The 25,000-nt window shown below is 43.5% G+C and overlaps 1 protein-coding gene across 1 annotated transcript in view; it reads left to right on the forward strand.

The window, feature by feature from the left end:
- LOC125299794 (leucine-rich repeat and fibronectin type-III domain-containing protein 2-like) overlaps window positions 1–25,000 on the forward strand; it is a 111,071-nt gene that overhangs the window by 44,759 nt on the left and 41,312 nt on the right. The window contains 1 exon segment of the mRNA XM_048251235.1: window positions 19,095–19,193. The gene's annotated coding sequence lies outside the window, so the exon portion shown is untranslated.

Below are 25,000 nucleotides of genomic sequence, written 5' to 3' on the forward strand. Positions count from 1 at the left end.
TCTGTGTTGAAATGAGTGTCTAAATACAACACGACACCCACTGCGATGGATTTCAGCTAAGTTGCTCCCCTTGCTGGCTTTTTATATAAACATCATTTTCTATTGCATCTCATTTTATCCTGTTTAGATTGAGATGATTTTAATTAGAACAGTTAGAACAATGAGACCACGATAGAGATGATGAGCCTTCCAGGTAGTGCCTTCTCAAACAGATATACCGGTATGTATTATTCAGGATTTGTAAGATGTTTTTTTTAGATATAGATAGATAGATAGATAGATAGATAGATAGATAGATAGATAAATAGATAGATAGATACTTTATTGATCCCCAAGGGGAAATTCAAGGTCTCAGTAGCATACAGACATCACACACAACATGCACCTACAGCAGAAAGGGTAAATATAAGTATATACATATAACAAAACTCCACTGTACAATAGAGACAGTAGAAGATAAAAAAAACTAACAAAATTAAATACTAAATATACTATATAAATTAAATAAAAAAAATCAACAGTGTGCTTGAGGATGATCAAGCATGAGACGCTTGCAGTGACAGGGCCGGGACTGGCCTGTGTTCATGGTAAGGTGCTCAAGAGAGTGAGTGTCATGGTGAAGGTGCAAAAAGCAGTCCAGCGGTAGTCCAATAGTGGAACAGTGCAAGAATAAGGTCTAGAGACCAGCATAAATAATATGGACAGATAAGAGAGTAATGTATAGTGTAGACAAGATAATATAATTAAGGGCAGCCGTGGCCTACTGGTTAGCACTTCGGACCTGTAACCGGAGGGTTGCCAGTTCAAACCCTGACCAGTAGGCACGGCTGAAGTGCCCTTGAGCAAGGCACCTAACCCATCACTGCTCCCCGAGCGCCGCTGTGGATGCAGGCAGCTCACTGCGCCGGGATTAGTGTGTGCTTCACCTCACTGTGTGTTCACTGTGTGCTGTGTGTGTTTCACTAATTCACGGATTGGGATAAAAGCAGAGACCAAATTTCCCTCACAGGATCAAAAGAGTATATACTTATACTATACTTATATAAAAACTATGTCAGTGCAAGAATAGGTTGAGGTAGTAGGGTTACAGTTAGTATTGGAGTATTCAGTATTGTAGCAGAAGCCGTAATACAGTAGTAAGACATTAGGCTGTGTACATTAGTAAAACAGTAGTAAAACAGTAGTGGGCAGTTGGTACTCAAACATGGAGAGGGTGGAGAGGCAGACAGACTATGCAGAGAAGTCTATTTCTCCAATTCCAAAGTGAAGCATTGAACAGTTCAATGGCCCTGGGGAGAAATGACTTCCTCAGCCTTTTAGTTGTGCATGGCAGTGAGCGAAGTCTCCAGCTGATCAAGCTATTTTGCTTTATAATAGTGCTGTGGAGTGAATGACATTCATTGTCCAAGATGTTGATCAGTTTGCTCAGGGTCCTTTTATCTGATATTGAAGTGATGCACTCCAGTTCAGCTCCCACGACAGAGCCAGCTTTCCTTACCAGCCGGTCAAGTTGCCCAGCATCCTTCTTCTTTGTACTTCCTCCCCAGCATACCACTGCATAGAAGAGGACGATGGCAACAACAGAACATATACAGAACATTCATGTTTTAGACAGACCCATGTAGAAGGACAGAGGAAAAGGAGAGGAAAAGGATCAGAGCCAACATTCAAAGGAGCATGAGAGCAAGCAAGGACACACACACACACAGTCTCTCTCACACACACACACACAGTCTCTCTCACACACACACACAGTCTCTCTCACACACACACACACACACAGTCTCTCTCTCACACACACACACACAGTCTCTCTCACACACACACACACAGTCTCTCTCTCACACACACACACACAGTCTCTCTCACACACACACACAGTCTCTCTCACACACACACAGTCTCTCTCACACACACACACACAGTCTCTCTCACACACACACACAGTCTCTCTCACACACACACACAGTCTCTCTCTCAGTCTCTCTCACACACACACACACAGTCTCTCTCACACACACACAGTCTCTCTCACACACACACACAGTCTCTCTCACACACACACAGTCTCTTTCACACACACACAGTCTCTCTCACACACACACACAGTCTCTCTCACACACACACACAGTCTCTCTCACACACACACACACAGTCTCTCTCTCACACACACAGTCTCTCTCACACACACACACACAGTCTCTCTCTCACACACACACACACACACACACACACACACACACATACACACACACACACACACACACACAGAGGGACCCAGGTAGAACAGTATATCAAATGCACAATGCTACATAAACACACTTACATAAACATGCATACACAAATACTACACACACAGACACAGACACACACACACACACACACACATACACACACAGCCTCTAAATCTTTCATATGATGAGTACAGTACTGCAGCACATGTACTTTCCGCTTCTGTTTTCGCCATTCACTCGACTCTGCTATCAAAAGTGGCTTTGAAAACTAAACCTGCACTCCCTGTAGAGAAAAATAACTGATGAAACGCCTGATAAAATACATGAAAAAATATCTGATAAAACACATAGAAACATATCTGATAAAATACATGGAAAAATACCCAGTCACAGAGCCAGCAGTTGGTCCTATCGTCTGACCCCACCTAGACCCATGGACCCAGGAAGGGAGGAAGGGAGCCGGAGGGTGGGGCTGATGGTGTCCATGTCCACCTTCCCATTTGCACTGTTTGTGTTGGAGCGGAGAGAACATGCTGGGCCCCAGGGCCCGTCTCTTCTTTCTGGCTAGCCTCCCAACATTAGACCATTAAAGGCGAGAGAGGTGCAACAAGGGAAGGACAGGAAGAGCGGGAGTGAGTGAGGGAGGAGTGGGGAGTGAGGGAGGAGTGGGGAGTGGGGAGTGAGGGAGGAGTGGAGCGAAAGAGGAAAAAAACAGACTGTACCTTTAGCTGTGACACCAGGCGGAACAGAGCTACGAATAGCAACTCATAATTGCCCCCTCAAGGGTGTGGGCCGAGACCCAACTCTCCTACACGCAACGCCCATCAAACAACCCCCACCCTCCAAACACACACACACACACACACACACACACACACACACATATCCCAGTCTAAAAGAGTACCCTATCTGACTATGCCACGGCTGTTTGAGCAGTGCTGGGTGCTGGAGCCTGGTGGAGGGCTGAGTGCAATCGCTGCCCTGCGCTCCACTGTGCCCTCCTATCAGAAGCCTGAGCTCCATTAGACAGCCTCTACTCCGCTCCACTCTGCTCTGCTCTGCACCTATGGCTGCCTGATGCTGGAGCGCCAAGCAGTAAGGGTGCAGACATTATCGTATATCAGTATTTGCATATGAAGATACACCCACCCACCCACACACACACACACACATATCCGACATGTAGAAATTAAATGTGATTACATAATCATATAAAATAGCATTTTCTTGTCTCCGGGATATATATATATATATATATATATATATATATATATACATATACATACAACTATTTCCTGAGGCTGGCAGGGGGCTATTCATTCTGTATGTTGAGAAAACAAGTTAACAAGTGGTAAACCTGCTCTTTTGAATGATAAGTATAGCAATCATATAGTAAATCACTGAAATATCCTAGTTTTTCAGCCAAGAACTTCCTCATTATACTATATACTATATAATTATATACTATATACACCATCTCTATCTATATATTCTGTATGTATACATAGATACAAGACATATCCATGTATATATTGTTTTCTATTTTGGATGATTATCATACTGCCAACGGCATCCAGCAGTTTGGCCTGAAAGTGGATAAACTTTCTCATGTTGCAATCACGCTCAATATAAAGCTTCTCTTCATCTCTTTACATATAAACTTGACCCAGGCTGGTCAGAACTGTAGTCTACATCCCCATAACTGTTCCAGCAGCACATCACCTGTTTCCCACAGCAAGTTTCTATTTTGGATTGCTGCTCTATGGGACTGTGCAACCCAGTAGGCGTTTGATTGTCTGTGACAGGATAGCCTTGCTTCTGTTTTCTGCACACCTTGTTCTTATATAATATCTACTGTACATAGGGGGGTTCTGATGACTGTGTAGTGCTTGAGTACACATTTGTCTGCACAGCATCTTCTCGCAGGTGACTGTTATGTGCATTCAATGAAATGAATGTTGTGACTTGTAAGTGGAAAGGAAGGTGGTATATCTTCATCACAGTAGTAAGCTGTAATTAGAAATATAGTCAAGTGGTCTTTTGCCTCCATTTGCCTCATTTGTCATGGTGGTGGTGGTGGTGGTGGTGGGGGGCGGTGTTTAAAGGTACACTATTCAAGATGTTCACCTTAAGGGGGCAACTGTTCACCTAGCATAGCTATACAACCTTAAGTAGTATACCTTTAAAGGTTTCGACTGGATTTCTCCCATTCACCTCTAAGCCTGTGGTCAATAACTTCATGCTAACACTCATTGTGTTCTGTCAGTCTTGCCTGTCCTTGTCTCAGGTGCAGTTGTCTGTACATAGTCGCTGGGACACATAATTGTTAGCAAGTGGAATGTGGTTGTGTCAGGAACAGCTTAACTGTAGCTTGTTGAGAAACTGGCTATTTGTAAACCAATGCAAAGAATTCCTGACATTATCCTCTACAGTGAGGACAGCTCACATGAACAGCCTTGATTATTATACTAGTGCTGTACCAATGCACCATGAGTAGAGTTGACAAGGATATGTCAACATCACATAAATGTGAAATATCCTCTACCAATGAGCATATTGTTGGCTTTCAGTCAAATTACACCACTATATCCTGGCTTGATTATTTCTGAGATCTCAAAAGGTGATATCCCTCCACAACTCCATCTCTTTTGCATCCTCAATGGGATGACACTCCTCCTGTCTGTCACCGTGACACACACACACACACACACACACACACACACACACACACACACACACACACACACACACACACACACACACACACCCCTGGCCTTACGGGATTATGGTGTGGCTGGTTCTCCACGGCCATCCAATTTCATTGTGCATTGTTTATTCGTTTATTTATTCAACATGTTCAATCAGCGCCAAAGCCACTAAGCTGCTTTGCTCGCGTGTGGAGAAGGGGAAGTGGTGGTGGTGGAGGTGGGGTACCGGTGTGGGATGGATGTGGACATGGTGCCGGATGCCAATGAAGCTGTTATTTTATTTATTGGATTTATCCATTTTTTATGCGGGGCCTCGTTTTAACATAAACACATACAAGACATCAAATGTATATGCAGAGATATACATTTGATGTCTTGTACAGATCCAGAGCCTTGGATCCTGGGTCGGTGGATATAAAGGTGATTATGGCAGTGTGGTGTTTAGAACCCCCCAACCACCCCCCACTCAACCCACCAATCTGAAACAGTTTATGGGTGCGCCTGTATCATTACCATGACAGAATTGTGTCGCTCATTGATTAAACAGCCACAGTCTTAGCAGAGAAATATACAAACATTTGCATGATGCTGTAATACAGTAATAACAGCGTTTCTCTCCCTTCCCATATCCCTCTCTCTCGTTCTCTCTTGCTCTCCCTCTCCCCTCCCTTTTCTCGCTCTTTCTCTCACTTTCTCTCTCTCTCTCTCTCTCTCTCTCTCTCTCTCTCTCTCTCTACCTCCATCCCCCTCTGTCTCTCTCTCCCTGCCTGCTCTCCCACTCATCCACCCACTCTCCAGTGAGTAGCACAAATGCGCAGCAGTGGAGAAGTTCCAGATTGTATCAAGGGATATTAAGCTCACCCTGTTCCGTTACTCTGTTCACACGCCCTGAAATGGGACCTGCGCACGCAACGGGGGAAAAAAATGCTCCTCTTCTTTTATTTTTTGCAAACTCAGTTTTTTTTTACTACCCTCATAAAAGTTTTGATATGGGTAAATATTTAAAATCGTAATACTTTTTAATAAGCTGGCAATACTCAGGTTTCACCAAGTTGATTTTGAACGAGAGAGCACTTTTCAATTTGAGGCTCAGAGTGCTCCCCGGAGTGCTTTCCTGGCCACACTGATGAGGCTGGAGGAGAGTGCTGTGACTCTGTACCTAAGCCAACGAGAGAGAGTTAAAAAGATAATAAATCCGGGTGATTAACTCTCATCGCACAGGCGGGAGGCCAGGTGTTTACTGAGCTTTAAATCTCTCATCCAGATATGAAGCTATCTTCTTAAGTCATAAATAAATAAAGGTAAATAAATGTAAATAAATAAGTGTGAAAATGACCACAGGGACCCAAGACTGTGTGTGTGTGTGTGTGTGTGTGTGTGTGTGTGTGTGTGTGTGTGTGTGTGTGTGCGTGTGTGTGTGTGTATGCTGTATGTGTGTAGACTATCTGCTCTGTGTGCTCTGAGTGCGGGTGGGGGTGTTGTGGCTGTTCGTCGTGACACAGATCAACTAAAGTTCAAGGGCCCCGAGTCTCCGGAATGATGAATATAGGCGTCACATTCCTACAAACTGCCTTGAGCTGCTCATGGGGACTCACAACAGTTCTTCCATTTCCAATAAAACAGCTTTTAATTGGTCCAGTGACAGTCCCCTATTCCCGCCGGACCGGCTTTGATCGGCTTTCTGCTTGACCTGCTTTGGTCGGGCGGACGACATGCATGGCCCTCGCCTGGTGATCAGTCATTTTCACGACGGCGCTTTCACTGGCTCCCATTGATTTAATAGAAACAGGAGGCCTGAATCCCGCTCTTGTTTATGAAGCCATTACAGAACTCTTAGTCAGAGAGAGAGAGAGAGAGGAAGAAGAGAGTGAGGTTGAACGCGCAGCACGGCTTGCTGTTTCGCTCACCGTTGCCAACCGCTGCCACAATCAGCTCCCTAATACGTCGACTTCCTGTCAGCGTGAGAAAAACACAGTGCTGTTATTTCTGGTTTCTATTTATGCATTTCCTCAATGAATGTTTCATATGACTCCTGCCGTGTTTATTAAGCTAATGAGAGGCGGAAAGTGGATAGGGGGTGCGTATGGGGAAGGGTGGAGGGGGTAAAATCCAGCTCAACATGTTTTATGGATCAAAGACACAATAAGGTCTCGGCTCTGTGGGCTGTTTGCTTTTTGCCCAATTAGCCATATCTTTGACAGCCCCTCCGCTGCACTACAGATGCCCCCCCCCCCCCACACACACACACATACTGTACACACACACACACACACTCTCACACACACACACACACACTCCCCCATCACCTTGCTCGTTCACCACCATCCCATCCATCCAACAGCATGATCATAATCATCTAAACAACCACGCCCATGCCTCGACTTAAGCATACTTCCAGCTTCAACACCCCCCATGCACACACACACACACACACACACACACACACACACACACACACATCACAGACAGATATTATGCTAATTTGATAATCAGAACCAATCCTGTGCTGTTGACTAAAAAGGGAACCAGAGGTATGTGTTATCCTTAGCGTAGTGGAGGTGTTAGTTTTCCCACATCTCAAACCCCCCCACCATGCTTCCTGCCCGCGCCATCTGATGTGCGAGGCTTGTGAACGATAATCTTTGGTTCTAATGTCTGCTGCAGCTCTCCAGTTCACTGACACCCCTTTTAATCCTACTCCCCCTCATGCTCATTCAGTGTTCCAAACCCCTCTCCTGAAGCGTCGCTTAAACCAACCAGCTAACGTTAACAAACTGCATGACGTTAGGTGCTATGGAGGACTTGTCAGCATAATGTTCTGTCATTGTGAGAGAACTCATGGAGCTTCTTCTCCACTGGCATGCAGTACTTCACACACACACACACACACACACACACACACACACACACACACACACACACACACACACACCCTCCACACACACACACACATACACACACACACAATAAACACGCACACAGTTCGTCCCCGCTCCTTTGTTCTCTGCAAAATGGATTTGATCGGTTAACGCCACAAGGACATTGCCCGGAAACAGCTACGTGGGCAACACGTCTTCTGACCGTCCGTGGGTTTGATGATAATAATTGATGTCCATAAAGAGGGAGAGCGGGTCTCTAAAGGCCTCTCTCCGCTCTGTCCTGCCCTCTGGGACTGGAGTCATTTACCACCAAAGAAATGAACTGTCAGAACCATGAGACAGGGAGGGAGGGAGGGAAGGAGGGAGGAAAGGAGGGATGGGGAAAAAAGGAAGAAAATATAAGAGTCAGTGTTTTCTTTGTATTGTCATAAAAAACAGGGTGAATCGTCCCTGTTCTCCTCTCTTCCCATTTATTTTCTGTCTTTCTTTTTTTCTTGAGTGATTCACAGGCTCATGGGCTGTATTTGTGCTGCAAGCCGTTCCTTTCTGGGAGGGGTGGGAGTGGAGGAATCAATTGCAAACAAAGATATACAAATATACCTGCTTTATGAAATGTCACACTGAGGAAAAGGGAAATAGAAATTCTGTTCTGTCGGAGGGGGGGGGGCTACTAACTTGGAAAAAAGGGGATATGAGATGGCAAGGCAGAACGACAGTAGATTACCTGAGAGAGAGGGAGAAAGAGAGAGAGAGGCAGGAAGAGTGAGAGGGAGTGTATGGCTTGTCTCTCCTCCTCCCTTCATCAAAAAAGAGTTCCTTGTCTTAATACCATCGGTGTAGATGCCACCACTGCTGCAAATCCCAGCTCTAATTAAATCGTTCTCTGTCACAGTAATAACTGAACCACGGCTCCAAGATGGAGGCTCGAGTGAGGCGTCCCCTCCCTGGGATTGCACTTGTCAATGTTGATTGACAGCAAAGGCGAGCAGTAGGAGATTTCTGATATTTCATCCTTAGAAATTGCATGAAAAGGATGCATCTGGATTATACTCTTTCCCCCTACATTCCGCATCTGTGGTAATCCTCTCTGCTTTTGTGTGTGATTCCGGCGTCTTAACCACCCCATCTATATTCAGGCATCACCGTAGCCTCAAAATGAATTCCCCCAACATTCCGGGCCTCTGTGCTATTCTTTTATGCAAGAAAATATTTACTTTCTCGCGCTCACGCATGCTATCTCTCAGTCTGTCTCTCTCTCTCTTCCTCCCTCTCTCCTACTCTATCTCTCTCTCTTCCTTCCTCTCTCCTACTCTATCTCTCTCTCTCTTCCTCCCTCTCTCCTTGTCTATCTCATTTTTTTCCTTTCTATACACACATGCACGCACACACACACACACACACACACACACACACACACACACACACACACACACACACACACACATCTATATACATCTAGAACTGTGTTGTCAGCTGCATCCAAGGCCATTTCTTTCCATTTAGCTCTAGCATTTAGCTCCCCTAACACCTCATCCCATACAAACAGACACACACACACACACAGGTTTTTTTTCCAGACAGTTTCATTCAGATGAAGCCTGCTGCTGTGGATGTGTGCTCTCGTGACTGCAGTCTTTAAAGAGATGGCCAGCCGTGTAGCGCACCGCGCCGCACAGTAGGTAATTAAACGTGCCGCATTATTAAAAACGCGCCATTGGTCTCTCAACCCCTCCCCCCCACACACACCCCCCACACCCACACCCCATTAGCAATGGGGCTTGTTAAGGATGGAGGCGTCACAGACAAGCAGCAGTGTCTCCGAATCGGCTCTCTTCGCACAGTGGAGTGCCTTTCTCTGCTGTCACCGCCGGCCTTCGCCGCGTAATGGCGCTCCGACTGCTCTACGCAACCCCCAACCCACCCATACTCCAGCCAGTCCTGGCCCGGATCCTTACCGGAGTCGGCTGATGGTAGTAGGAGGGAGGTGGAGAGCCGCCGGATAAATGAGCTGTGTTTTAAATGATGATGGAGGAGCGCTAAACAAGTTTATCCTACCCGATAATTAAGAGATAACCTCACTGGAATAGCAATCTGCCAAGTATACAACGGCGCATTCCCTCCGCTAGCTGTTTGCCTCGATGCTGATGAATTTAAAGCAACTTAATTATCCCTTATTGAGGAAATGCAATAATTCACCAGAAAGCTCGCACAGATAGGCTTTTATTGCAGATCTCATTTGGTCAACAAAAACTAACTTCTTAATATCCTTTAGCTCGAGGCACTCAAAAGCACAGGCGAAGCACTACATCACTGTTTAACAGAGGCATTATATGACTGGATACAAATAATTTATGTATACAGACATATTTACAAAGTACACACACAGACACGCAGTATACATACATAGCCAATGCACTTGTGCTTATGATAATTGATAGTGGCCTAAGGTATAGGCCAACGTATGGACACAACTGCTGTTGGTGAAAGTGTAGGTCCTGCTTTTGTCATGAAACCAATAAAAAACTAACCTTGTTTTGTTAGAATTGAGCTATGATTCTACGCAGCACCCTCACACAGAGAACATGTCTTTTTAATAGTGTACTAAGTACAGTTCGTACTTCTTTCGTCAAATCCAAGTGTATTCAATTATGTATTAAGTTCAACTTAAAATCTATTTGACTACACTTCAAGTGTAAATTGTATGCTAAAATGGAACAACTTTTTTCAAACTTTAAGTGTTCTCAAGTACATTATACAAAAAGAAATTCATGAGCATTCGGAACACAGTCGCAGTACAATTTTGTAACATCCCAAGTGTATTGGAAATGTACTTAAAAGGCATTACAGTATAACTAATAGTGCAGTAGTGTATTTTGAATACACTCTTATCATCCTTATTTCTATTTATTTGGCATGCTTCTGTAATATTTTAAATTACTTCAAATGTACTTCCTGACTACAATAAGTGCCTTGAAAGTTTGTTAAGATACTTTGTATAATAAATTGTACTAATAGTACTCTCCTACCTATTCTGTGACATGACAAATTACATTTTGATTATGAGAAAAACATTTGATTGACATGAATGAAAATGACAGCTTTCTCTCTAAAAACAAAACATTATATTCATCCGTAACATCCATAGCAAAAGTAAAACATTTTTCTGAAAATTATTGATCTTTTGAGCATATCTTTTCAAGTTGGATGTGGTAACTGTCATTATAGGCCTACTATGGCGAAGCAATAGAGCCACAAAGCACTCACACGCATAGATATTTAATGTGAGTGCGCAAATTCTCTGTGCGCGCACGGACTCAGAGGAAACTGCTCCCTGAGCGAGGAAAAAAATGCTGCGAGTGAGGAGGAATCTGACCAGTGAACCTGATTCCCGCCCCTAAGTACAGACCCACGAGAGCAGAAATTTACTTCCCGTGAACAGAAATCAACTTTGAGGGAGCTGAGTGATTTTTCGAGTGGCTGTTTGGAGCGCTGGTCAGAGTCCTCCTCACTCGCAGCATTTTCTTCTTTGCTCGGGGAGCAGTTTCCTCTGAGTGCGCATGCGCAGAGAAAATTTGTGCGCTCGCATTTAATATCTACGTGTGTGAAATAATATATAATATAATACACCACCAGAATGCATGTTTTATCGCGCAAGTGCTTTTTGCCACTATTGTGTCGTGATACTCTATAGCCTCATTGGTAGACCATCAGTTCAAAATGCAGATTTCATGAAAAACAAAAGTTGTTTACCCTCCTAGGTTAGAGAATTTGCCCTCTTAGCTTGAAATTGTTTACTGGACACCCATCCTACAAGCCAACAATTTAACAGTCTAACATGGCTAAATTTGTAATGCATGATCATTTATTGCTTATTTGTTTGCAAAGTCTTCTGGCCCAGAAAGAAAACCATGGTGGTTACGTATCATGGCTGAGGAGGAAAGGTACAGCTGGTAGAGTTGTGCAGTGAGTGAACTTCCCTCCCAACACTGAGATGTGGTGGCAAAAGCTGTGGTAGCTAGCTTCCTTACTAGCACACCATCTTCCAGTCCAAGATGCATAAAGTTTTCGGTGCCAACCCGGGGCTGGATGGCAGTCAAATGCATTGACCTTGGTATTAGAGAAATTGTCTCTGTTGAACAGAAAGAAGATGGACAACATTTTACAAGATAAACAATATTTTGCACAGAAATCCATTGGCAATGATGAGATTAATACAGATTATCTGTACCTATTTGACATTTACTTTTTATGGGTCAAATTGGTACTTGACACCATCTGTTTGCCATCCTGATATGGGTAGACCTGGCCAGGTAGTCTTTCGTTAAAGCGTTGTGCACCTTGGCACCGATATGAATGCAACCACCCTGTTTTCTGCATTTGATTACCTTAAATTACAAACACTACCATGAAATGAACTTGAATGCTCTGTAAAACACGAATAATTAAAAAAAATCTAAATCTATCGCGTAAACCAAGGCATAAATATCAATAATGTAGCCTAAGCTTCATAGCACTAGTAGAACACCAGGTTTAATTCCCCCTCTAATATCAATGGTGGAAAAAAAAAAACGTCGGGGATTTTGACTAGCCTAGCACCATCCTCCTTTCCATAGTGTGAGGTTCACCACACATAATATTAAAGAACATAGGTGAACTTTAATATTATGTATTATAATATTAAATATAAATATAATATTATTTATTATTATTTATATAATATGTATTATATGTATTATATTACTCTAAATTAGCTAACGTGATCTGACATTGCTAGCCTACTAGCAAGGATAAAAACAAACTCGTGAAAGATTGCTAAGCCATCAATTTCACATCTCCAAAGACTACCGAATGTCATAAAGAGTAAGCTACATCAGAATCATTTAACAATATGCTTTGGGACTCACCTGATAACGAATAACTTGGCACTTTGGATCCAACTGGTTTCAGCCCTTATCATCTCATATGACGAGTCCTTCTGGCTCTGTAGGACCAACGTCTCTGGCATGACTAGAATCTATAATGATAGTATCTTTAATTTTGACAAACCTGTAACCTTATACAGACCGTAAACGTGTGCATTTTCTGGTCTCTACAGTCCATCTGTCTTGCAAATAAAGTTACAAGCATAGACTGTATAAAATAACGTTAATGTTTGCTCACACCATGTTTTGCTCGAAAGGTGCACAGACCCGCCCACTCCATTTCAAATTCAAACAGCCATCGTGATTGGTCAACTAGACTGCCACCCAGTGTTGCCTATAAATTTAACAAAATGCCACATTCATCCTCTCACAACCTCTACTACATCACAAATGTATAGGCTACTACGTTACTAAGACACAAAATCAACAAAAGAAAAAATATTATTTGATGACCAAAATTGATCTGTGTGTCTCTCTGTAGGCTAGGTTATTGCACATTGCCATCCATGCGGCTGACATATCAGGCCTATAGGCTACACACATTAGTATTTTATTAAAAGTTAGATGACTGTGAAACTATACAAACAATTTATTACCAAAAAATATACTTCCCATAAGTACATTATATTACAAGTATTAGCAATTTAATACACTTAAACAAAATAAACTTCTTTACCATTTAAAATACACTAACAACAAAGTACACTTTTTAAAAGTACATTACAAAAACACTTTGAATATTGCAGAATTAGTATATTTAATTTTAGTACACTGAAGTTGAACTTAATAACATCTACTTTGAAGTATACTTTCTAAAAGTACACATTAAACATACTTTACATAAAGTACAAAAAGTGTAAGCATACTTGTTTTATACTTCATATACTTTAATCATATTTCTAGCACACTAAAGTATACTACTTTTTTACCTGGGGTGTACCAAAGGCTTGCACAAACATTTCAGGTCAAGGGGTCTTAAGGCTCAAAGCAAATATTTCCACTGAGGTCAGCCAGGGTTGTCGTCGATGTTGAGCATGTGTCACCTTTAATAGGGCAATTACGCAACAGGGCGACCAGGGGATATGCTTTCAATGGCACACTAATTTTACACCTACTGTAGTATCACATTTTCTCACTGTTCCAGGGCCTGAAGTGGCAATGTGCAGTGCAAAAGAATAAGTCAAGGTCATTGCCGTAGTAGCGCTAGTAAATAATGTATACCGCAGGCTTTGCCTTCACTGGGCAGGAATTCATCTGAGAGAGGAAATCATGTGCAGACTGTATGTAAATGGGTCCATACTGGGTGCCTATGCCTGGAGTTAGCATGGGGAGCACATGTTAGCAATGTAAATCTTCATATGAATATGCGCGCACACACACACACACACACACACACACACACACACACACACACACACACACACACACACACACACACACACACACACACACACACACACATACATGCACACACACATACACATACTTAAGACAGGTGCCATGTATCCTATGTAAAGTGGGGTATAAGAGAAGAAGAGAGGTTCCCAGCCGGTTTGGACGTCCCGGCGCTGGATGCCATGATGGATGCGGCCTCCTCCCGCACATCGGTGTTTGTTGGCCACCGCTCACGCTCACGCTCTTTGTGTGGCTCCACACCGTGTTCAGACGATGTCACTTTGATTAGGAGCGCGGTCGCTCACCATTTCCTGATAAGCTGGAGCCCTCAGTCACAGTAATGGCGTCCATTTACAGGCTGACATGGTGGCAAGGGATTGATGAGAGTGTACTATAGCTGCCCCCTGGCTCTTACTCTCTTACTCTCTCTCTCTCTCTCTCTCTTTCTCCTCTCACTCTCTCTTTCTCTTTCTGTTTTTCTTCGTCTCTCTATTTCTCATCCCTCTTTCTCCCTCTCTCCATGGCAGAATGAGAGAGCGAGACCTTGAGAGGACAGAGGGTGTGATGGGGTTTCATCAATAAGCGTGGCACATCCATACACGCACAAATACACAAACCAACACACACACACACACACGCACACACATACACACACACACATAAATACACACACACACATAAATACACACACACACACATACACACACACACACACACACACACACACACACACACACACACACAGTATATGTCCAGAGTGCATTTGTAAGGATAAGAGAGCCCATAGACACCCCATCCCAGCAGGCTTCATTTGTTTTTTGAACTGATGCTTACAGTAATGCACAGTTATCATTAAGTCACAGTTATTTTGTTTTTTTGATGGTGTAAAGCACATTGAGTTGCATTTGTGTATGAAATATACTGTAGGCTACCATACAAATAAAATTGCCTTGTCTTACCCTTATCATTGCAGTCAAGGTGCAGGTTTGGTATCCTATATACACACAGATTTAAGGTTAGGTGGGGTGAATGCATCTGGTGACTGGGGGAGAGAGAGATAGAGAGAGAGAGAGAGATGCCACAAAAGTCATGGGTTGGATTCCTAGCTGCCAGTGTTGTGCCCTTAAGGAAGGCAGTAAACCCCAAATCAAGCCAGGTAACCCCAGGTTTAGTTGCTCCAGGTAGACTTTAATCCCTGCATACATACATACATACATACATACATACATACATACATACATACATACACACATACTGCACTTCCCACCTGTGTGCATGCAGCACTAGAGTGCACTTCCCAAAGGGGAGGGCAGGCTGATGGAGCAGAGCACACTGCCCACCCAAAGGGAAGGGCAGTGCGTCAGGCCCAAGGGGGCAGGCGAATTCCCGGAAGTAGAAGAATCGACGTAGGCTGCAGGGACCACCTCTCTGCCAACTCCCATAGAAGTCCATTCATTCTAGGATTTTTTTGAAATACCATAACTTCATATAACATATATCCTGTGCCGATATTGTAGCTTTTGTGTAATCCACATAAACACTACAAAGGCAAAACAGACTCCACTACCTCGTCCGTAACGTTGGTTACCCGTGAGAAGAATGGTTAGCTTGTTCGGTTGGAGGGAAGCTAGCTTTGACGTAATCTCTCTTTCGCGCTGTAGGGAGATAACCGTATTGTTTGGATAAGAAGCTCAGTCCACCTTACTGTCTATGACGGTAACTCATAAGCAAAACCTAGCATACACCTAATCGTATGTTAAGGTAAAGCATTACACAGAGGCAACCTAATAATAATAAAAAAAAGTAAACCTAATTTTTTTTAAAAACGGCACTAATCATTACAGAGGTTTTCGATGGATTGACCGTAGGTCGGAAAAGTGGAAAGAAGATTAGCTTCAAGGCTATAACTTTTTTGTTTTGTTGACTGTTTTTGAAGATCATGTATGGTAGCTTCAACATTAACACGACTTGGTGAGGATGATATTAATAATAGTACATAAATAAATGTTTAACTTTGAAGGCGAAGGAAGTGTGAGAAGAATTTCTGTGTATCTATCATATGAGTTACAAGATTCAGTTCGATGGCTCACGTCACGAAGTAAGTGTGAGTCTGCGCAGTACTGGGGGGACCAACTGAAAAATCGTTCTATTTGACTCAGTGCCCTCCCATTGAAAACGACGGAGTCTGTTCGTCCATTTCTTTTACTGTCTATGGTCAGGCCACCATCACGGTGGAGTATACACTCTCACTGCCTAGCCAGAACAAGCCTTGCACTTTCATATTGTGGTCAAGCCGCAGGTAAATCACCCTGTACTGTAGACAAGGGTTTGAGGGAGGATGGGGTGTGTGGCTGTTTCTAAAAAAGAAGTCTAACTAGCCACGCGATCAGTAAACACGAGAGAGGAATGATAATATGAGGAATGACCAGCTACACATTTTCATTTATCTTGGTTTTGCAGGCCAACAGCTCTGGCAGTTAGAATAAATACATTGCCTTTTCCAGGCTACTGCTTCCATATGCAATACAGAGTTATGTAGTAGAAGTGGGCTATACATACAGTATGCACTTTGAGACCGTTCCTGTCTGGGGGATGGTTATGTCTATTAATGGAACTGTATTCTGTTAATTCAGTTTACACATTTATTTTTTATAATGTCACTTACAAGTGAATAAGTACGCTCAGTGGGTTTTTCCTTTAATGCAATGTGAAAGTGTTATTGCGTGTAGTACATAATTAAGTCCCCTTAGTGACTAAACATGTTCCAGGGGCACGTGACAAATCTCAGCTCAACAGAAAAGAAAGTCAGAAGAAGGTATGCTTGAGAAGGTATGCTTTTCATTGAGCAGACCTGATTTTTTAAAATCTACTAGTTAAAAAGGGGATTTATATAGAGAGAGATACGTAGAGTGGCAGACAAGGGGCGCAGAGATAAAGTAATCTGGAGTAAGTGTTTATGTGCACTTAATGACCAGTAAATGTGAGTTACTGTATCTTGGCAGCTTTCTCTCTCTCTCTCTCTCTCTCTCTCTCTCTCTCTTCTTCAGTCTGCTTTTCTCCCCCTCTTTCTCCATGGTATAAATCCCATCCACTGGGTTTTGCAAGGTGATTTCCTGCTGCCAAGTGTGTGCCAGCGTGGCATGAGTTATGCCCTGTCAGCGTGCATGTGACGGATGGGCACTGTCTGCTACAGAGACCCGGCCACGCTAACAGGACCCAGGGACAGGCCCGCACGACACACAGACCCTGGGAAAGATGGGATATCTGTGTGTGTGTGTGTGTGTGTGTGTGAGCTCTAACAGGACCCAGGGCCAGGCCCACACGAAAGACAGACAGACCCTGGGAAAGATGGACTGGCTGACCAAGAGAGATGGGGAGAGAGAGAGAGAGAGACAGAGACAGGGAGAGAGAGAGAAATGCAAGAGGAATGATAGAGTGGGTAGAAGGTGATATTGAGTGGAAGACAGGCCTCTTGGGGAAGAGTGGAGAGAGAGACAGAGATAGAGAGGGAGAGAAAAAGAAAGATGATGTGAGGAATGACTAAGTGGGTAGAGGAGAGGAGGATACTGAGAGGAGAGATGGAACGTAGGAAGAGACGAAATGGAGGAGATAGAGAGAGGAGAATGACTGACGAGGTAGAGGGCGATGCTGGAGGGAAGAAACAGACCCTGCAGAAGAGGAAAGGAAGAGAGAAAGACAGATGGAGAACAAATGTCTGAGTGTGTGCAGAGGAATGAGGGAGGGAGGGATGAAAAGAGAGATAGACCCTGTGAAGGCAATAAGGAAGTGAGGGATCAAGAGAGATGGTGGGATAATGGCAGGATGGCAGGGGAGAGGGGGATGGAGAGGATGACAGGGAGAGAATAGAGAGAACTGAGGTGGGAACAGAAGAAAGGGTTGGAGAGATTGCAGGAGCGTGAGGAATAAAAGAGTGACTGAGGAAGGAGAGGATGATGCTCAGAAGAGAAAGAGAGAGAGAGAGAGTGTTGTAAGAAAGACAGCTCTACAGAGAGAGAAAGACAGGTAGGCAGATATAGTAAAAGTCTGCAATAGAGAGAGAGAGAGAGACAGGACGAGAGAAATGACAGAGAGAAAGAGAGTGAGAGAGTTGGTCTGCATATAGCTGAAGTTGCTCTGCTAGTTCACTTAATCTTCATTGTGACAGTCTAAAGCACATCCTGACAAATAGGCTTTGGGTTCGGGGAGCACTCTTGTGGAATAATGGCCAAGGCGACGGAGGGAAGCTGCCCAACTCTCTGTATAAACAAAACAAACCTCCGAGAACCATACGGTCAGACGGTTTTACCTTCTGCCTCATCAATATGCCTCCCTCTTCTCTTGCTCAGATCTAATGCGCCTAGACCAAACGGATGGGCAGACTTTTCCCCAGAGAGTGTGTGTGTGTGTGTGTGTGTGTGTGTGTGTGTGTGTGTGTGTGTGTGTGTGTGTGTGTGTCTTCAAATTGGGTCAACCAAGTAATGAGGCACATTTATTTTGGGGGTGCAAACGCAATTCTGCAAGGGGTGTGAATTGAATTACCCCTGTCGAAAAAACGTGCACATCAACCCTTGGTGACAACAACCATGGCCGGCATATAGCAGTGCTAGCAGCTGAAACAGCAGCGTTAGCGGCGTTGATTCAAATGGAGCTACAAATCAAGGCTGTGTTTTATTAGCTTTTCATTAGCACTCAAGGTGCAAAGCTCATCCGCAGAGAGGGAGGGAGACAGAGGGGGAGAGGGAGAGAGAACAAAAGAGAGAGAGAAAGAGTACCTGAGCGCATAAATGAATGCAAACGCATGGCTGTGCCCTTTCTACACCCCAACTCCTCACCCCACCACACACACACACACACACACACACACACACACACAGCACACACACACACACACACACACACACACACATACACACACACACACAATCACCCACCACTCTCCTCTTCGTCTCCTCACAGGGCCCATGTCATGATGAAGCAGGGGGTTCCACAGAGGCTGCTGAAGAAGAAGAATGAGCTCCGGAAGATTCTGAGGAAATCTGTGTCTTTTTAAACGCGGTAAGAGATACGGAGTGCTCTCATCACCGCGGGCCTGTGTCTCGCTTAGAGCAGGGCTACCAGCCAGCAAGCACATATCAGGGGATACACACACACACACACACACACACACACACACACACACACACACACACACACACACACACACACATATATACAGACAGACAGACACAGACAGACACATAAATACTTATGCCTTAAAATTGGTAACTTTATGCTCTAACTTTACTCCTCATTATTAACATTGTTGTTATTCTATTCTGGCTTTACATAAAACGATATTAATAACCTGCAAGTACAACAACATTTCATAATGCATATACACACAAACACACATGCACAGCCCAACTTATGATTCAGTCATGCAGACACACATAAACACACATGTGTACACACCGACACACACAGACAGACACACACACACACACACACACACACACACACACACACACACACACACACACACACACACACACACACACACTTTACTCTTGTTTGCACTCTGCTTTCCACTCCACAGTGTGCGTTTTGAGGTTTTGTGCTGATGTGCGTCAAATTCAGACCTCTCGACCTGCATCTCTAAAGACAGTTGACCCGCGAGGCAATTTGCTGTGATAGTCCTCGCTGCCCCTGTGTGCCCGGGCTACGACTGGCTGTGTTTTCCGCAGCCATTACTGACTGAAGGAGGTCATTACTGTCTTTGGCTGTCCAATCCCCTCGTGGCCACTCTGCTCCCAGCTGGAGTTTTGGCAGCCGATCCCAACCGAGAACGATCTGAGCGGCTAAAAATATCGCCAGGATGTAGCCTTAAGCACACCTCTGTGAGTGTGCCAGAGATAGAGAGAGACAGTGTGTGTGTGTGTGTGTGTGTGTGTGTGTGTGTGTGTGTGTGTGTGTGTTTGTGTGTGTGTGTGTTTGTGTGTGTGTGTGTGTGTGTGTGTGTGTGTGTGTGTGTGAGAGAGAGTGTGCCAAAGTATCTCTTCTCCTATGCTCCTTCCCCTGCTAGCCTGGTGTGGTGTGACACAGCCTCTCCTGCAGGCTATCATCCAATTCTTGTCACTGCTGAGCATATCGCTAGGGATGTTCTGCTCTTTAAGATGAATGTATGCCATCAGTAAACTATATACCAATAGCTAGCCTCATTATCTCCCTTAGATCTTGGGAGCTTATGTACATGGATCTCTCTTTAGGAACTAGCTTTCAAATCAAAGCTCTGTTTAGCGGTTTGTAGTGCTGCGGTTTTGGATGTCCAAAAGAGAGAGAGAGAGAGAGAGACTCTGATTTAACGTCATCCAAATCTCTTTACTGGGCCCCTTTTGAAACCACAGCCAGTGCTTGCCACAAATAACTTTGTCAATCTCATGCCAAAACTAAATTCAAATGGATGAAGGCCATGAGCTAGTTGCTAGTCTCTCTCTCTCTCTCTCTCTCTCTCTCTCTCTCTCTCTGCACCACCCTACACCCAGCGTCGACGCCAGAGAGCAACGGGTAGGGGGGCTATGAGCACTGACAGGGGGGCACCTCACCTCACTTTTATTCGTTATTTTTCCAAAATTGCCATATAATAAAGAGCATCATTCGAGCCTTTTGGATAACTGAATCAATATGATCAAGGGGGAAAATAGTGCAAGAACATAGCGGTCATAGCCTATAGCGTTGAATAGACTAGCACACAACGTTTAGGATAATAGAATTTTAATAGAATAGCGTTGCATAGGCTACTATACAAGTAAATAGGCCATAACAGACTCACCACTAGCAAGCCTAGGCTACACTAGGCTTCACTGTGTCTTTCCATTCATTTTGAAATGTTCTTCAAGTAAGATCCTGCTCAAAAGCAAATTACACATACTGATAATATCACACCATTGCACGTAGGCTATGTGATCCCTCAAAATGTTCTTTAAAGTACAGAACAAATTCTAACACATTTACGAAGTGGCTATGTAGATGCACCAACTGTGATGGAAAGTTTAAGAGCGAACAGGACACTCTGCATGGCTTTTAGTATTTTGTGCTGCTCTGACAGTCCACTTTTATTGCCACTTTTAGTTTACTGTTTTTGAGTTTGGAGAAGTACTTGCAGCAACAGGCTATAGCCTACAAATGTCCACAACTGTCGCATTTCCCAGCCAGGTCCATTATAGGCTTTTATATATATATATATATATATATATATATATATATATATATATATATATATATATATATATGTCTCCCTCTGGATAAAGCAGGTTAAGTCAAGTCAAGTCAAGTCATTTATTTATATAGCACATTTAAAAACAACAGGAGTTGAGCCAAAGTGCTGAACAAAGAAAAGGTTAGCTAATAAGTCATAACAATAAGACCATACATCTACACAAACTAAGTGTGATTATTCGTATCAAGACAGCATTAGTAGCAGCGACAAGAAAATAGATAAGATAAATAAAAATAAATAAGAAAATTAAAACAAGACCAAAAACATCATACTGTATTTAAAGCAAGTGAGAAAAAATATGTCTTGAGATTGGATTTGAAGGAGGTAATTGTAGGGGAGGATTTCATATGTGGAGGAAGGGTATTCCAGAGCTTTGGAGCAGCTATACAGAAAAAGCTTGGTCGCCACGGGTTTTAAGGCGTGTACGTGGGACAGCAAGCAGTAGTTGGTCTTGTGACCTGAGTGACCTGGTAGTAGAGTGTGTGAGCAGAAGTTCAGAGATGTAAGGTGGGGCTAAACCTTTAAGGGCTTTAAAAACAAAAAGTAAAAATTTAAACTCAATCCTGAATTTGACCGGAAGCCAGTGTAGCTGAGCTAAAATTGGTGTTATGTGATCACTCTTTTTGGTGTTGGTGAGGAGCCTAGCAGCAGCGTTTTGTACCAGCTGGAGTTTATTTAGATTTGATTCTGACATACCAATGTACAGAGAATTGCAGTAGTCTAAGCGGGAGGAGATGAAGGCATGGACAACAGTTTCAAGATCAGTTGCGGACAGAATGGGTTTCAGCTTGGCTATGGTTCTTAATAGGTAGAAACTTCCTTTGACTACACTGCTTTGTTTGTTTAAATGCAAGGACCCATCTAACTGAACGCCCAGGTTTTTGACTAGGCTATGCAGGTTAGGTGAGAGAGGACCAAGTGCATTGCTTAGGTTGGCGACAGAGGAGGGGGAGCCAAAGAGAATTATTTCTGTTTTGCTTTCATTTAATTGCAAAAAGTTGCATGCCATCCAGGATTTGATGTCCTCAAGACAGCTAAACAGTTTGTTGAGGGTGGAAGTACAATTTGAAAGGCAGATAGAGCTGTGTGTCATCAGCATAGCAGTGATATTGGATGTTGTGCTTCTGGAGGATGGAGCCCAGGGGCAGCATGTAGAGGGAGAAGAGCAGGGGGCCTAGAATGGACCCTTGGGGGACACTATATTTACTTGTAGCAATGGAGGAAGACTGGTTACCTACTTTGACACAAAAGGTTCTGTCCTCCAGATAGGACCTAAACCAGTTTAGGACTGAGCCTCGCAGTCCTACTTTGCCATGTAGGCGTGCCAGCAGAATGTTGTGGTCTATAGTGTCAAATGCAGCACTGAGGTCAAGAAGGAGAAGGACATCACATGAACCAGAGTCTACAGTGAGCAGAATGTCGTTAAAAACTTTAAGTAAGGCAGACTCTGTGCTGTGAAGGGTTCTGAAGCCTGACTGAAACTTATCCAGGATGTTGTTAAGACCTGTGCTGTGTTGCGCTCACTAAAGGGCGATTCCATCTCCCCTTAAAGTAGGCCTAGCCTACATGATCCAAAGCACTATACGTCTCCGTTGCTCGAGTTTATCATTAGCACTGGACAATATTGGAAAATATAGGAAATGCAACGTGTCAGTGTGTCCCTTTATTTATGGTTTCTGCAATTTAGATTAACAGCTCATGCATTCAGCTTGGGTCATCCTGCGGTCATACGCGAAAAACCTTGTATTTTTTCCATTATCTTCCCAGATCTATCTTGAGACCTTTTACTGAATTTCTTTTGCAGCAGTGTCTAAAAACCCTACTGGTCAAGATTTATGCCCATCTGGCGTTGCAGGAGTCGTGGTAAATGTATCGGTGGCACTCACTGCAACGGTGTCCGAGTTTGCATCGTGCAGTTTGCGCACACAATCAACAGTAGCATAGTTGACACACGTCATGTTTCATTTTGAGTAGGCTGTGTAAGTGTTCAACATCAGTGTTCAATATGGATTTAATTTCGATCATAGGCATAATAATATTTTGATTTTTTTTATGTGAGGGAGAGAACTCAGTTGGGGGGGCACACTGGCCTGTTTGGACGGGCCTGGCCCCCTATGGCCCGCCCTTGACGCCGAGGCTGCCTACACCTCCACCCCCTTCTTCTCTTTTCTGGATCAAAAATCATAGCCTCCGTCCCTCCTGGGAGGATGGGAGAAGGAGAAAATTACTTTCCCATTCTGTGGTGATTGAAAAAGAAATAGTGTGAATGTGAGTCCTCTATTGTCGAGGGGAGCATGCTCAGCATGCTGGTGGCTGGTGCTAGGCTGCACTGCGAAAGCAAAGCACCACCTGCAGTACCACTGGCATTCCTATGGCCAATAGACAGCCACCGTTGAGAAACGTTAGCCTTAGTGAATTCCTGTATTAGAGTTTATTTAATTTCTGCATGGGGTTTGAATAGTATCCAAAATATTTCAAGACAGAAATCTTAGATAGATATCTTACTGATGTCGCTAGATATCTTACTGATATTTGATCACAACAACTAGCATCTTTTAGGTGCTATTGGAAAGGCTTGTGTAACTGACATTACCCCACATGTGGTATGCTTTGATTGGAGAAGCAGCATGGATCTGCACAGGACCAAATGTCACACAGCTAATGCTGAGAGGCGGAAAGGTGAACTTCTCTTTGACTCAAATTTGCCAAAAAAGAATCCTAATAACCTAAGCTACCAGTCAGTAACTTATAGTGTTTTTCGCTTGGTCTATTGTGGCTGCATTTTTAAATCAGTATAATTTAGGATAGAATACTAGGATATTAATGTTGTAGGCTTACAATGAGCTCATATAGATAGATAGATAGATAGATAGATAGATAGATAGATAGATAGATACTTTATTGATCCCCAAGGGGAAATTCAAGGTCCCATTAGCTTATGACACCACACACAACAACATAAACAGGATGATAAAAAAAAACATATCCACATGACTAAAATGAACAATAAAAGACACTAAAGACACTAAAACAAGGATCCACATGAATGCACTGTACTGTATAAGCATGAATGATCCACATGAATGTAAAGTAATGTATAAGCATGAGGCACTTGCAGTGACATGGCAGGGACTGACCCCGTGATTCAATATGCCGTGGTAAGTTGCTAAGTAAGGTGTGTGTTGTGGTAGTGCAAATACAACATCCAACAGTGCAGGGTTATATATATTTGTGTGTGTGTGTGTGTGTATATAAATGTTTATATATTTACTGTATTTAGAGTTTCACCCACTCACAGGGTTGCTGTTCATCCCATGAAATCTTGTTGTAGCAGTGGCACGGTATGTGTTTGTGAGTAGCTGTGCACATGAGGGGAGAGCAGTGGCAGAGTTTCAGCACTATCAGCTGAAGAAGCACTACGCTTTAATTACCACAGAGCGTGAGGCACGAGGTATGCACCAGTGCCAGCACAAGTTGCCCAAAGACGAAGAAGTTGGCACTTTGTTGAGAATAACTTGGAACAGGAAAAGAGCGGATTTAATGGACATTTTTTTTCTCTCTCTCTCTCTCTCTCTCTCTCTCTCTCTCTCTCTCTCTCTCTCTCTGT

This window comes from Alosa alosa, chromosome 8, assembly GCF_017589495.1.
Source record: "Alosa alosa isolate M-15738 ecotype Scorff River chromosome 8, AALO_Geno_1.1, whole genome shotgun sequence".
NCBI lineage: Eukaryota > Metazoa > Chordata > Actinopteri > Clupeiformes > Clupeidae > Alosa > Alosa alosa.